Genomic DNA, 15488 nt, shown 5'->3' with positions numbered 1-15488 from the left:
CGACCCAATCTTCACCTCCAGCAAGCACATCTCCTTCAATCACACCACAGCGCTCCATTGGACAGACCACAGCTGCGTCCACTTCAACTACAAAAAGACTACGACCCACAACCACCCACAACCAATTCCCCGCAGACACTGGAACAAAATTACCACGACCAACTCTTCACATCACTTCACCAAAACCCTCTTGCAAAATCATCGGACCCAAACCTTGCAGCCACCAACCTCACACAATGGATCACCATCAGCGCTGACGAATTAGCACCCTTGAAAAAACATCAAATCAAGCAAGGTAGTAAAAAAGCCCCCTGGTTCAACGATGACCTTAAGAAATCAAAGAAGATCTGTCGCACCCTCGAGAAAGTCTGGAGAAAAAACTCAACCACTGAAAACCTGGCCATCTTCAAGAACGCCACCCGCAAACACCACCAACTGATCCGATCCACCAAGAAATCAGCATTCAAGGATCGACTCTACAACATCGCACACAACAGCAAGGAACTATTCAACATCGTCAAAGAATTTACCAACCCCACCTCCGGCACCAACGACATCACTCCCTCCCAAAACCTCTGCGACTCCTTAGCCTCATTCTTCCACAACAAAATCGCTGACATACATAACAGCTTTGAAAACCAGTCCGAAGACCAGTCCACCCCACCCACCTCCGAACTAAAACCCCCCTCCAACAACCTCTGCGCCTGGAACCCAATCACCACTGAAGACACCATCCGCCTGATGAACTCCATCCACTCAGGATCGCCAACCGACCCATGTCCCCACCACATTTTCAACAAAGCAGACTCCATTATCGCACCCCATCTCCGAGACGTCATCAACTGCTCCCTCAACTCCGCCACCTTCCCGGAAAGCTGGAAACATGCCGAACTCAGCGCCCTCCTGAAGAAACCCACAGCAGACCCCACTGAACTCAAGAACTACCGCCCCATCTCGCTCCTCCCCATCTCGCTCCTCCCATTCCCTGCCAAAGTCATTGAGAAAGCCGTCAACAGTCAGCTCGCCGTCTTCCTCGAATCCAACAAATCCCTCGACCCCTCACAGTCCGGCTTCCGAGCCAAACACAGCACCGAGACCGCCCTCATCGCAGCAACAGACGACATTCGAACACTACTAGACAACGGAGAAACAGCTGCCCTCATCCTACTTGACCTCTCCGCAGCCTTCGACACAGTCTGTCACAGCACCCTTAAGCAACGCCGGAATACAAGGAAAAGCATTGGACTGCATCATCTCGTTCCTCGCCGGAAGAACCCAGAGAGTCCGCCTCCCCCCTTTTAGATCAGAGGCCACCGAAGTCATCTGCGGCGTACCACAAGGATCATCACTCAGTCCCACCCTCTTCAACATATACATGAGTCCCCTCGCATCCATCGCGCACCAACACAACCTCAACATTATCTCCTACGCAGATGACACCCAGCTGATCCTCTCCCTCACCAAAGACCCAAATACCGCCAAAACTAACCTACACGAAGGGATGATAGAAGTAGCCGAATGGATGAAGAACAGCCGTTTAAAACTGAACTCGGACAAAACGGAAGTCCTCATCCTAGGATCATCCCCCTCCGCCTGGGACGACTCATGGTAGCCACCGGCCCTGGGAAACGCACCCATACCTAAGGACCACGCATGTAACCTAGGCTTCATCCTGGACTCCTCCCTCTCGATGACCAGACAAGTCAACGCCGTCTCATCATCTTGCTTCAACATCCTACGTATGCTCAAAAAAACCTTCCATTGGATCTCCACCGAAACAAGAAAGACGGTCACCCACGCACTGGTCACAAGCCAACTGGACTACGGAAACACCCTTTAAGCTGGAACCACAGCCAAACTACAGAAAAAACTCCAACGCATCCAAAATGCCTCAGCCGGACTCATACTAGACATCCCCCGCCAAGCTCACATTTCCGGTCACCTGAAAGACCTCCACTGGCTCCCCGTCAACAAAAGAATATCCTTCTGTCTCCTCACCCACGCACACAAAGCCCTCTACGACCTTGGACCCGAATGCCTCAACACGCGCCTGTCCTTTTACACCCCCACCCGCCAACTACGATCGTCCAATCAAGCCCTCGCCGCAATTCCACGCATCCATAGATCCACCATGGTGGAAGATCCTTCTCCTACTTAGCGGCCAAAACCTGGAATTCTCTCCCCACCCACCTCCGCCTTACACAGATCCACCTTTCCTTCAGAAAACAACTAAAAACTTGGATATTCGGTAAGTAAGTACCCCCCTCCCTCAAGCGCCTTGACACCCTCTGGGTGAGTAGTGCGCTATACAAATGCTAAACTTGAACTTAACCACTCACCAACATTCCACTCTGGCTGAGCAGCAAGACCTACTAGGTTTAGACTACCACAGCTGGTTAAAATCACCGCAGGTGCAACTGCGCACTCACCAGCCAGCAACGGCAGGCTGTTGGGCAATCCCCTAAGAAGGGCCATGTTCAATAGTGTGTGCATTAACTTTTTATATGCAGTTACCTGTAGATGGAAGACCAAAAAAATAGTTACAGTGTATTTTGTTCTTTTTAGCCATATTCCTGGCCCCCACCCTCCATATTTGCTGACCCCATCCTCAAAGACCAGGATCACAGTTCCCATACTTTTCTTTTTGCACTGCACCTATTGCTAACAAAAGAAAAAAACTGGAGTAAATGTGTGGAATGTTTCTCTCGTGAGCAGAAGTCAACAGTGGATTTACCACTAGCCTTGGGTGTCCACATTAGCGAGCAGGATGGTGTAAAGCTCCTCCAAGCCTCGGCAGGGCTAGTATACAAAGATCGTTCCTGATGGTCCTCGTTTAGACCATTTCATATACCATCTAAACGTAGAGGGCTCTACCCGCTGTTCTTTACGAGCATCAGGTAGCCGGCCCGGGAAAAAATAGCTGCCTGCATTTCGGTATTTATTACCCCTCTTCGCCAGCTTATCCTCCACCACCGATGATGGACCATCTTTGCCCTCTCTAAGCAGCCCCGGACGCCCTCTGATAACGCCAGCAAATGCCCCTCAAACAAGTATCCCCTCCCGTCATCGAGCTATAAAGAATCACAGCAAACCCACTTCTAAACTTACCTGAACGCACATACTTTACACATCCCGGGCCTCGCTGCTTTCAGTTACGTCCTAGTTGCTGCGCAGCCAGAGGTAGAAGAGAGCCTAAGCGCCTTCCGATGCCTTAGCCAAAGTTGGATTGTGTAGCGCCGCAGCCATCTTGGAATGTGTATTGCCCCGCTCATTGACTGCACATTGAGGAGCACGTATGTAAATGAACACTTAAGTCTACATTCCCACGTCCTGACTCACAACAATGCTAGAATCATTCTATTTCCAAGGTAGTCCTTTTTTTTTTTTGCTGTAATGTCCGTCTTAAAAATCTGCCCATGGAACGCTAATATAACCATAACATGTCAGCACTGGAAGACGTGCTTGCAGAATAATTGTGTGATGGAAAATGAGCTTCTCTGGTAAATTGGGTAATAACGCCTGTCCGCCTGTCAATATCGTAACAGCGTTCTAGTCTGAGACTCTGGGTGACGTCACGTTTTGTGCGACAGAAGAAGCCAAATGCCGGCAGAACGAACAGCTAAAGGAGGTAAGGTGGGAAAGGTGCTTCCTGATTTGCCACTTTCTCATACCTGTCAACATTTAAAGATCAAAATAAGGGTGAAGGGAACCGACAGTAGAGATACTCGGGGCGGGAACGGAGCAGGTGTTCTCAATTTTTCTTTTTTTGAGTGTTAATTATGGTAAATAGTTCGTTCTAAATATTATTATGTACAAATATTGGTAACAACTTAAATGGCCAAAAAAGTCACTTTTCAAAGGGGCCTGTGGATAACACCTCCTTTACTAGAAAACTTGTAAATATTGCGAGTAATTATTTTAAAGCACTAATGCCAGTAGCACTGGTCCAAACTGTTATTCGGCTGAAGCGAAACTGGTGGCTGTGAACATTTCTACATTTGACACATGCAATCGCAATCCGCTTCTATATATCTTACATAGACACTCAGCTATGGGATGGTAATGAAAAAAATGCCTATTCCAACAGATCTTTCTACTTCTCTCATTCTTAAACTATGGAAACTCAGGACCAAACCTATACAAAATCTCAAATTGGACAACCCAATGCAGTAACAACATTAGCACACTGTATCATATGGTACCTGCAGTGCTGTTCAGCTTGCTGAAAACCCATAAAATTGTGTCTTTCTCTTACACTTCATCATCCAACACATTACTACACATAACGTGATAACCGTTCTTCAGTGGTCATCACGCAAGACTTCCCACATAGGATCAAAACAAAACCAACATCCTTCCAACCACGTTCCCTACATTGTGTATTATGCTACTTAATGTAGGCAAGTGCCTCAGCGGATAGTTAGTGCTATAATTGATTCAATACAATACAAATGAGGTAAAAATATAACTTTACTTCGAGGCTTAGGCCCAACTCCAAGGATTTGTTTGAAAATATGTATTTCATGGCAAATTGGTCCAGTAATAACAGCCCTGCTAACAGTCAAACCCCTTACTTTAGAGTAACGCAGATAAATCAGATGACCACACCATCATGTACATCAGCTCTCAGAGCTGACAGCGTTTCCATTATTGTTGTTCCCAGACAAAGCAATTATAACAAAAAAAAATCCCTGTGTAAGGAGGGGTCTCTTGAAGGACAAACGTTTAATTCACTCTTTGCAGCGGTTTCCAGCCCATTCCTGCCACCGTGTGATATTGGCTCCTCACCAGGTGATCATGTGAAGTGAGCCAATATAGTGTGACACATGGTAGCAAAGTGTGAGTGACAGGTTGGTGTTACGGAGATAGCCAGATATATCGGTGGCACAGGTGAATCTTGGCTCAGAGATTAGACTTGGAGCAACCACAAGTTCTAGGGGGTGTGTTCAGCTTCAGCTCTGTCACTGAATATTGGTACATGGCTGGGCCAGTTTCAAACAGCATTGATTGGTTAAGCAAGGAGCCACTCATTGCATAACGATGCCCATCAACTGTTTAGTGTCACTGGATAGTGAGAGATGATTATAATGAGCAGTAATGCCATCAGTCAACTTTGGTGGCAGCCTTGGCTTCGCTACTCCAAGTGGCCCTCTTTAGTCAAATATCTCCTGCAGAAGAGATCTCTGCCTTAGAAAAGACTTGCAGACTATTACCCACTTAGAGTGCGTTGGTCCCTATCATCTGGCTGGGAGGCTGCCAGGTTTGGCGATGAGTTCACCATGCGCTCCTTACTAGTTAGCCACGTTTGTCAGTATTTTACTCTTCCTTTAGCATCTCCAACAAGCTTACACAGCTAGCAGCCCACTTTCTCCCCCTTTAGAAGACTGGTGCGAGGGATGAGGTCTGCTGGAAGGTTGATACTTGATAGAAAGAAGATTCTCGAACTGATGAAGATGATAAAAGAATTGACTGCTGATTAAAAGAAGAATGATGTTTCTTCTCTTTGAAGAGCAGATTAAGTTTATCCTCCACCTCTAACTTGAAGCGTTTAGTACTTTCAAAGGTTAAACATAACGCTAGAGATTTTTGGGTTGTGTCTGTCCTACTTGCTATAACAGTTGCCCTTTGGCTTCCCCTGAAGGAAAAACAGATCACTCTGAGTCTTTCAGAATAGGCTTAATACGTTTTTTAAAGTCCAAGATTACAGACTGAGTGGCATAGGCTCAGTGGTAGAAGTGGGCGGGGATGGAAGGGCACGGCGCGCCCCTACTTTAAAAAATGATTTCAGTCCGTTCCCCTACTTCTTTCATTCAAAAAATCATCCCAGGACGGCATGAATAGTCCAACTTACAAAACGATTATTCTATTGTGTTCCAGGGGCTGCTCGCACTTCTCTGTTGAACTCCAGAGGCTGCAGCATCCCCCCCTGAGCTCTCACAGACTGAGGGCGGCCCATTGTCATTCCAATTGAGGATGATTAATTCTTTCGAATGACAATGCTCTGCCTTCTGCCTTTAGCACATCATGCTGAGTTGGTGATTACAGAGGAGCTTTCCCCAGACAGAGGACTGTCGGGAACTTGCCACCAACTCTGCGAAACCTGCATGATTATTTTTTGGTTAAGGTGGTAAGATGTCCTTTAAGAAGTTTGTGAGGAAAACAAACGCATGAAAAATTGTGACTTGTGTTTTTAGGCCTTAATGTCCGTGGCAACTAATCTAGTTTAAACTTGATACTCCTTTTTCCAGCTCCTTGATGTCCATTCCTGCGAATGTCATGAAGCAACCAGGGCCAGAAACTGTAGATCCTCAGCCACACCGTGGCTGTTTTTAATCTTTGCAAGTGCTTAAATGCGCCCTGAATGTATCCCCTGATGAACCATTGGCACAATCCTAAACGGGGTCACTAAGCAGCCCCAGCTAAAAACATGCTGGTGGAAGCCAATCTTAGGCGATCCTTACAGCTGTAGCCACCAGAGAGTAAGAAGGTGGCACTATACCACATTTCTCCTTTGAAATATAGCAACATCTATGCCATTAGTCAGGTTTCTCAGTGACCGCACATGACAAGATGCATTGGTGCTTCAGACAGGGTTGCCAGTTGTAATGTCTAAGTTTTCAAGTTGAAATGCCTTTTGCTGCTAAGTTACTGCTGCTGCACTCCTCGCAGATGCCACAGTAATAGTAACTGAACTCAATGCCGTAAGATGCACCTTCTCGCATGCTTTGAATATTTTGGAAATTCAACCATTTTTGTACACCACAATATGAGTCCTGAAAATGTTCGTCTCGTACACTTCAATTTTGGTATACATATATTTTATTCTAGCAGGCTCAACTTTAATTTGGTTGGCTGGGCTGCACACAGGAGAGCTACAGGTGGCTTGAGAGCTAGTAGCTCCCTTACTACTTTGTTGGATTTTGTATTTATGTAGCCTTCATTTTTAGTTTGTGATGTTGTATTGTTTTTCCACTGTTCCCTTGTAACATAACTGGCTCTATTGTACAGCACGGTGACACCTTCGGGTAATGTACGCGCTTTATAAAAATGCACTAAATAATTTTTTTTAAAAACCATGTGAAATTTGTCAATGTTATACACAGAGTGAACTGGGCAGGAGCAATGAAGGGACAGAAGAGGAGACAGGAAAGTAGAGGTGATGGGGCGGGAGAGGTGACCGGGCAGGAGAGGCAACAGGGATGGAGAGGTGACCGGGCAGGAGAGGCAACAGGGATGGAGAGGTGACGGGGCAGGAGAGGTGACGGGGCAGGAGAGGTGACGGGGCAGGAGAGGTGACGGGGCAGGAGAGGTGACGGGGCAGGAAAAGTGATGGGGCAGGAAAAGTGACCGGGCAGGAGAGGCAACAGGGATGGAGAGGTGACGGGGCAGGAGAGGTGACGGGGCAGGAGAGGTGACGGGGCAGGAGAGGTGACGGGGCAGGAGAGGTGACGGGGCAGGAAAAGTGATGGGGCAGGAAAAGTGACCGGGCAGGAGAGGCAACAGGGATGGAGAGGTGACGGGGCAGGAGAGGTGACTGGGCAGGAGAGGTGACTGGGCAGGAGAGGTGACTGGGCAGGAGAGGTGACAGGGCAGTAGAGGTGACGGGGCAGTAGAGGTGACGGGGCAGGAGAGGTGACGGGGCAGGAGAGGTGACGGGGCAGGAGAGGTGACGGGGCAGGAGAGGTGACGGGGCAGGAGAGGTGACGGGGCAGGAGAGGTGACGGGGCAGGAGAGGTGATGGGGCAGGAGAGGTAACGGGGCAGGCGAAGTGACGGGGCAGGCGAAGTGACGGGGCAGGAGAAGTGACGGGGAAGGAGAAGTGACGGGGAAGGAGAAGTGACGGGGAAGGAGAAGTGACGGGGCAGGAGAAGTGACGGGGAAGGAGAAGTGACGGGGAAGGAGAAGTGACGGGGAAGGAGAAGTGACGGGGAAGGAGAAGTGACGGGGAAGGAGAAGTGACGGGGAAGGAGAAGTGACGGGGCAGGAGAAGTGACGGGGTAGGAGAAGTTGGAATGGATAGGGGCAGTTAATGGATAGGGGCAGTGAATGGATAGGTGCAGTGAATGGATAGGGGCAGTGAATGGATAGGGGTAGTGAATGGATAGGGACAGTGAATGGATAGGGACAGTGAATGGATAGGGACAGTGAATGGATAGGGACAGTGAATGGATAGGGACAGTGAATGGATAGGGACAGTGAATGGATAGGGGCAGTGAATGGATAGGGGCAGTGAATGGATAGGGGCAGTGAATGGATAGGGGCAGTGAATGGATAGGGGCAGTGAATGGATAGGGGCAGTGAATGGATACGGACAGTGAATGGATAGGGACAGTGAATGGATAGGGACAGTGAATGCATAGGGACAGTGAATGGATAGGGACAGTGAATGGATAGGGACAGTGAATGGATAGGGACAGTGAATTGATAGGGACAGTGAATGGATAGGGACAGTGAATGGATAGGGACAGTGAATGGATAGGGACAGTGAATGGATAAGGACAGTGAATGGATAGGGGCAGGAGAAGTGATGGGACAGGAGTGGTGAGGGGGCAGGAGTGCTGACTGGACAGGAGCGGTGACTGGACAGGAGCGGTGACTGGACAGGAGCGGTGACTGGACAGGAGCGGTGACTGGGCAGGAGCGGTGACTGGGCAGGAGCGGTGACTGGGCAGGAGCGTTGACTGGGCAGGATCGGCGACCGGGCTGTAGCGGTGATTAGGCAGGAACGGTAACCGGGCTGGAGCAATGAAAGGACAGGAGCGGTCAACAGGTCAGGAGCGGTGAACGGGTCAGGAGCGGTGAACGGGTCAGGAGCGGTGAACGGGTCAGGAGCGGTGAACTGGGCAGGAGCGGTGAACTGGGCAGGAGCGGTGAACGGGGCAGGAAAAGTGACAGGAAAAGTGACGGTGCAGGAAAAGTGACGGTGCAGAAAAAGTGACGGGTCAGGAGCGGTGAACGGGTCAGGAGCAGTGAACGGGGCAGGAGCGGTGAACTGGGCAGGAGCGGTGAACTGGGCAGGAGCGGTGAACTGGGCAGTAGCGGTGAACTGGGCAGAGCGATGAACGGGGCAGGAAAAGTGACAGGAAAAGTGACGGTGCAGGAAAAGTGACGGGGCAGGAGCGGTGAATGGGCAGGAGCGGTGAATTGGGCTGGAGCGGTGAATGGGCAGGAGCAGTGAATGGGCAGGAGCGGTGAATGGGCAGGAGCGGTGAACGGGGCAGGAGCGGTGAACGGGGCAGGAGCGGTGAACGGGGCAGGAGCAGTGGAGGGGGCAGGAGCAGTGGATGGGGCAGGAGCAGTGGACGGGGCAGGAGCAGTGGACGGGGCAGGAGCAGTGGACGGGGCAGGAGCAGTGGACGGGGCAGGAGCAGTGGACGGGGCAGGAGCAGTGGACGGGGCAGGAGCAGTGGACGGGGCAGGAGCAGTGACGGGGCCGGAAAAGTGACGGGGCAATAGAAGTGACGAGGCAATAGAAGTGACGAGGCGGGAGCAGTGAGTGGACAGGGGCAGTGATTAGGCATAAGCAGAGTGGTGAATGGGCAGGAGCGGTGACTGGGCGGGGGAAATGACAGGGAAGGAGCGGTGATGGGGTAGAAGTGACTTGTACTTATGTTCCATGCCTATTTATTTATTTACTATTGCATGACATTCACTGATGTGTCTGCAAAGCATACCTGTTGCCCCGAATTTGTGTGCTGAATTTTGACCTCCTGTCCTGAATTTTGACCCCTTGTCCTGAATTTTTACACTCACCATCCTGAATTTGCGCCCATGCCATTGTTCCTGCTTATATTTCGCACGCTTTACATACACCTGTATTCTCTATGAGTATTTCTTTTTCCTGAATTAAACCTCAAATAAACATGTTTATCCATTGTTTGAATTAAATAACGTTATAAGCTGTAACTGGTCAGTGAAATGCTAAACGTACTAAAAATTAGTATGTTTTGCGATTTCTAGCCACACCCCTAACTCCGCCCACTGATCCAATCTTCGGTTATTCCCGCCCCCTGATTCTCCACCCACAGTTCCCCTACTTTTTATTCCCCACTTCGACCACTGCATAGGCTTCATAAATTCCTGCCCTCATGACCATATGTGACTCAGCATGAGCCTACTTCAATGCAGAGGCAATCTTTCTAGCTGCAAGAGCGTTCAAAATAGCTTCCTCAGTCTTCAAAGTAGGGCCGAACAAGCTTGCCACAAAAGATTCCACCTAAACTGACTTTAGAGTAGTTTCACCAATAGGACACAGTTTTGACATACACCAGGTTACTTTAATGTGATCTGGATCCTTCCATTCCCTAAGGATCACATCATAATTATGTTGATGCAATGGAAGATCAATTGAAGGGCCTGCTGACAATGTCCTAATACAGGCTCAGGTAAAATGCTAGGCAATTTTTTCAAAGGAAATTCCATGTTGTTATACATTTTTGTTAGGTTTTAGTGTAACATCTCACTGTCAATGTACTTGTCTCTCTCGTGACAAGTAGGGTCTTCAACTTCCTCTCCATCAAAGACAGACAAATCACTCAGAAGACCCTCTGAGCCTCAGGTCTGGAAGACAGAGGGACAGGCAACTGCATGGCAGACATTGTATCAAATATTATCCAGCACATTTTATCTTTAAAGTCCTCTTCAGATTGCAACCACCTTGCATGCTTTATAGGAGAGGATGGTTACCCAGAAGAAGAAAACGACTTCTCCATACAGCGCCTCTTCTTAATGTAATCGGCAAAAAGAAGCACTGACAGGCAGAATGCAGCAATATCTAATACATCTTACTTTGAACATGTTCCCTGATTAAAGCCTAGGGGGGCATAAAGGCAAGCAAAGAGAAAGAGAAACCAGAGCTCAACTCATTGCACATGCACAGAGAGGAAACATAAAGGGACTGCAGAGAGCGCTAACTTTCCTTCTACAGGCCACACTGAACATTGTCTCTGTTTACCATCACCAGGCTACAGGTAAGCTAAGAGAAAGTGAAAATCATTATGATACAAAATCACTCACCTTAGCGACCCAATGTACCCATTTTAAAGCAAGGATCAAGCCAGCAAAATCCCACACACCGGAGATCAATGCCCAACCTCCCACCGTCTTCAAAGACATGTTGTACTTCGCAGGCCATTCTGTGCCCAACACAAATGTACAACAGGTGTGATGACGCCTATCCAAACCTAACAACGATCGCAAACATACAAAGGTACCCAGCATAACAAGGACCCTGATCCTGGGTCCCTCTTTCATTAGGAGCTAATACCCTAGAAGAAGAACCCAAGTTGGGTCCTTCCCTCAAAAAACGACAAAGGCTCTCAATAACCAAAGTGACATGCTTTATCATTGGGCCCCACCTCACGTGGTTACCTTTTAATTGTGCATAGTAGGCCCCCTTGGAGCTCTCTAATAGGAGAAAGAAGAGATGCTTGTCTTATAGTGAGGTGTATAGCAACCTATAAGAAAGATCACAAATACATAGAGGCAGCAAACTATTTTTAGGATTTTATTAGACCCTCCCTATCGCATAATTAAAATCAGTGTACTTGGGGATTTGCAGGCCCTCGGTGATTTTCAGCATTTTTCTGCCCCTCTCTGGTCCAGGCATTCATGAGGACAAAGGTCTCATACTTGCATAGCGCTATTCTTAAATTAGTGTGGTCATGCATTGTTTGTTAGTCATGAGCTAAAGGGAAATAAAGTGGTATGAGCTACACCTTGCTTTGTGGGCGTAGCCTGTTCTGTTTCTCTGACCTATGATGGTAAAGAAGATAATACTCAACATATATTGTTTTTTTTTTTTTAAGACCTTTATTATATTTTTCACATTTCACAGCTTCCGGCCTACACCCCTACGGGCCGGCCGCAACGTTACTTCAAGTTATGCATTATTTCCTAGAGTACACAGCCCCTTTGCCGTCAACCCGGGGGTACGCGGCGTTATAAATAGCGTGTGCATGTGGTTCAAATTTAGAAGGCAGATTAGTGAAGGTCTGATTTTATATTTTTATATCTGTAAACATAATTTCCGTTTCAAAGTCTTTTTTAGTTTAAAAATAGAAACAGAACAAAAGAACAAACCCCCCCTAACACGGTCATGAGTTACAGCACAATCGAGTCTACTGCAGTCCCGGTGGTACATTGACAGTACAGCGTGTTCCCAGTGTATAGAGCCATTGAGAAGTTAAAGTTATTCTATATCTTCTCTGCTAGTCTGCGTGGTATGCGGAGGTTCGCAGATGTTTCCCCTAAAGTCATTCCAGCTTGTCCATATTTCTACCCATTTCCGAGGGCACCCTCTTGCTACATACACGGTCTTTTCTTGCAGCATACACCAGTCCATGTCGCTTTGCCAGTCTATCAGTTTTGGTGGATTAGGGTTACCCCACAGTCTAGCAATGTTCCTTTTTGCCACCATCTGTCCAAGGGTCACCCACATTTCCCCTTTGGTGACAGGTCTGTAGGCTCCCAAATAATCAGGAGACACCACTTGGCCTCTGGGCGAATCTCCAACTCCCACACCTCATGCATACACTGCACCACCCTTCTCTAATACCTTTGCACCTTTGGACAACCCCACAGTATATGAAAAAAGGTACCTGTTCCACCACACCCCCTCCTGCAGAGTCCCTCACCACCCCTCCCCATCATTTGTAATCTCGTACATGAAATATATATTCTATGCAATATTTTCAGTTGGATTAGTCGTAATCGGGCTGATATCGCCACCTCCCATGTGGAGGCCAGAGCATATAACCATTCTTCTTCATATATTTCCAACCCGTCAGCGACCCACTTCTCTTTTAGGGGAAGGAGCATGTCTGGGGGGTTATTGATTAATTTTTTATACGTGTTCTGTCATGTGTCCCTCAAGTAGTCGGTCTTCGAGTGGGGAGATTTGTGGTAATTTAGTCTCTGGTGGAATGTTCGCCTGCAGTGAGTGTCGCACCTGCATGTATCTAAAGTATTCGGTTTGTGCCAGTTCATACGTGTCTTGTAAGTGGGCGAATGAGTGGATCCCTTTAGGGCCCCAGATATCTTTGATTTGGGAGATTCCGATCAGGTCCCAGTTCCGGAATCCTTTAGTGTGTCCCAAGTTGCCCAGTTTTTCGGAGGCCCAAAGTGGTGTGGCCATTGTGAGGACGTCCTCCCATCCGAGTTTCTTTTGCGCAATATGCCATATCTGTACAGAGTGTTTTGTAGGCCCAGTGAGTCGGTGTGTGCCCGGTTTAGAGTAGAGTGCAACCTCATAGTTCCCCCCCAGTGAGCAGCCATCTGTCCATCCCGTAGGCGGGATCATTGCCATCACCGTACGTCCCCTGGTTAATCGCTGAGAGGTGGGCTGCCCAGTAATATTTACGGATGTCCGGGAGGGCTATTCCACCGTCATACCACCCAAGTGTGAGTTTTCTCAGTACGATTCGTGGCGTTCCGGCCCATAGGTGGTCGCGCTGCGCCGCCTCAATTGCTGTAAAGTAAGTGTTGGGTACCAGGTCTGGATAATTTTGTATGGCATAGAGAAACCGTGGTAGCGCCATCATTTTAAATAAGGCTGCTCGGCCCAGCAGTGATAATGGAAGGTGCTGCCAGGATTTGGCCTCGCTTTGAAGCCGGCTGAGCGGTGGTTTAAGGTTTCGTTCATACATCAGAGCCTTATCTGTGGTAATGAATACTCCCAGGTATTTAAACCCGTCCTCTGCCACTGTTATGGGGCACGTGGCGGGGAGCTTAGGGGGGTCGCCATGGAGGAGGTAGAGGTATGATTTGCTCCAATTGACACGAAAGCCGGAGTTACGTCCGAAGCTTGCGAAAATGTCAAGTGCCGCCAGTATCGACCTTCGCGGCTTGGAGAGGTACAGAAGGATGTCGTCGGCGTAGAGGGATATTTTGTCTTCCCATCCGTCCGTCCATGCTATACCTTTCAAGTAAACATCCTGCCGGATCCACGCGGCGAGCGGTTCAAGGGAAAGCGCGAATAGAAGGGGAGAGAGGGGGCAGCCTTGTCTAGTTCCTCTCTCTAAGGTGAAAACCTCAGAGACCTTGTTGTTCACCAGTACCTGTGCCAGCGGTTCCGTATACAGAAGACGGACCCAAGTTATAAAATGAGGTCCAAAGCCAAATTTACGTAGGACTGCGATCATATAGGGCCACTCTAAGGTGTCGAATGCCATGGTGGCGTCTAGGGAGACCACCACCGCGTCTTCCTGCAGCCTATGGCGTTGCCCCAGTACCCCATTTAATCGTCAAATGTTAAGTGCTGTGTTGCGATGGGGCATGAACGCTGATTGGTCAGGGTGAACCAGTTTAGTCCGTACCGATTGGAGCCTATTGGCAAGTGTTTTTGCTAGTATTTTTGGCTCCGCATTGAGTAGCGAAATTGGTCTATATGAGGCGCAGGATTCTTTGGGTTTCCCCTCTTTAGGTATCGCCACTGGTCGCTATGCGTTGGTCTCGCGGCAGCAATCCCGCCTCCCTGCTCCTTTCGAACATGAGTTTAAGGTGTTTACTGGTGACGTCTGGTTTTAGCTTGTAGAGCTCAATTGGGAGGCCGTTGGGTCCTAGGGCTTTGCCCGGATGAAGTTCTGCTATAGCACGCTGTATTTCGGCATCCGTAAGCGGGCTATCAAGGGCTTCCCGGTCGTCATCTGATAGGCAAGGCATTCGGATATCCGTAAGGAGGGCTATCGAGTCCTCCTCTGGACGGTCCGACTCTCGACTATAGACCTGTTTGTAATGTCTTGCAAATTCCTCCACTATCTCTCGGGGCTCAGTTACTACAGTCCCAGATGCTGTGCGTATTTCCGGCACTACCTTCCTGGCCTGCTGCTTTTTATCGAGCCATGCTATGAGTTTTCCGGCTTTGTCGCCCTGATCGTATAGCCTACCCATCTTGTGCCTAGCCACCGTTTGGGCTTCCTGAGTAACCAGTTCTTTATACTCTGCTATCTTAATCTGCAGTTTGTGTCGCACCTCCTTGGCCCAGCTGTCTCGCGCCTCCCTCTGAAGTTCCTCTAGATCTGCCTCAACTGATGTGACCTGGTTTCATTTTTCTTTCTGTTTGCCTGAGATGGCTGATAGCGCCTCCCCCCTAATCACTATTTTAAAGGCCTCCCACAGGGTGACAGGGGAGTCTACTGATCCAACGTTATTATCGAAGTACTGGGTAATTGATTTGGATACCTTCCTCCTAGTGTCTTCGTTTTTTAAATGCCAGGCGTTTATTGGCGCTACGCAGCCCTCACGTCTGGTTTCGAATGTTATGTGCGTAAAGACCGGCGAGTGGTCCGATATGCCACGAGTTAGGTGTGTTGCTTCTTGTACTGTAGTGTCGTGTTGCATCAAGGTAAGGATGTAGTCAAGGCGTGAGAATGAATGATGTGGCCCAGAGAAGAAGGTGAAGTGGCTATGTGTGGGATGGAGCAGGCGCCATACGTCTGTAAGCCCGAAGACCTCAAGAAAGTCCGCCTGCCATTTCTGCCCTTGAGGTA

At 48.7% G+C, this 15488-nt stretch overlaps 2 protein-coding genes across 2 annotated transcripts in view; one reads left to right on the top strand and one right to left on the bottom strand.

The window, feature by feature from the left end:
• Positions 1-3213, bottom strand: part of TMEM203 (transmembrane protein 203) — a 65072-nt gene extending 61859 nt beyond the window's left edge. Inside the window, exon 1 of the mRNA XM_086921241.1 lies at positions 3109-3213. The gene's annotated coding sequence lies outside the window, so the exon portion shown is untranslated. The remainder of the gene's footprint in view (positions 1-3108) is intronic.
• A 304-nt stretch (positions 3214-3517) lies between these two features.
• Positions 3518-15488, top strand: part of NDOR1 (NADPH dependent diflavin oxidoreductase 1) — a 232370-nt gene continuing 220399 nt past the window's right edge. Inside the window, exon 1 of the mRNA XM_086921240.1 lies at positions 3518-3628. The gene's annotated coding sequence lies outside the window, so the exon portion shown is untranslated. The remainder of the gene's footprint in view (positions 3629-15488) is intronic.

Source organism: Lissotriton vulgaris, chromosome 5, assembly GCF_964263255.1.
Source record: "Lissotriton vulgaris chromosome 5, aLisVul1.2, whole genome shotgun sequence".
Classification (NCBI taxonomy): Eukaryota; Metazoa; Chordata; class Amphibia; order Caudata; family Salamandridae; genus Lissotriton; species Lissotriton vulgaris.
The sequence above is the reverse complement of the archived record's forward strand: the minus strand, read 5'-3'. Positions and strand labels throughout refer to the sequence as shown.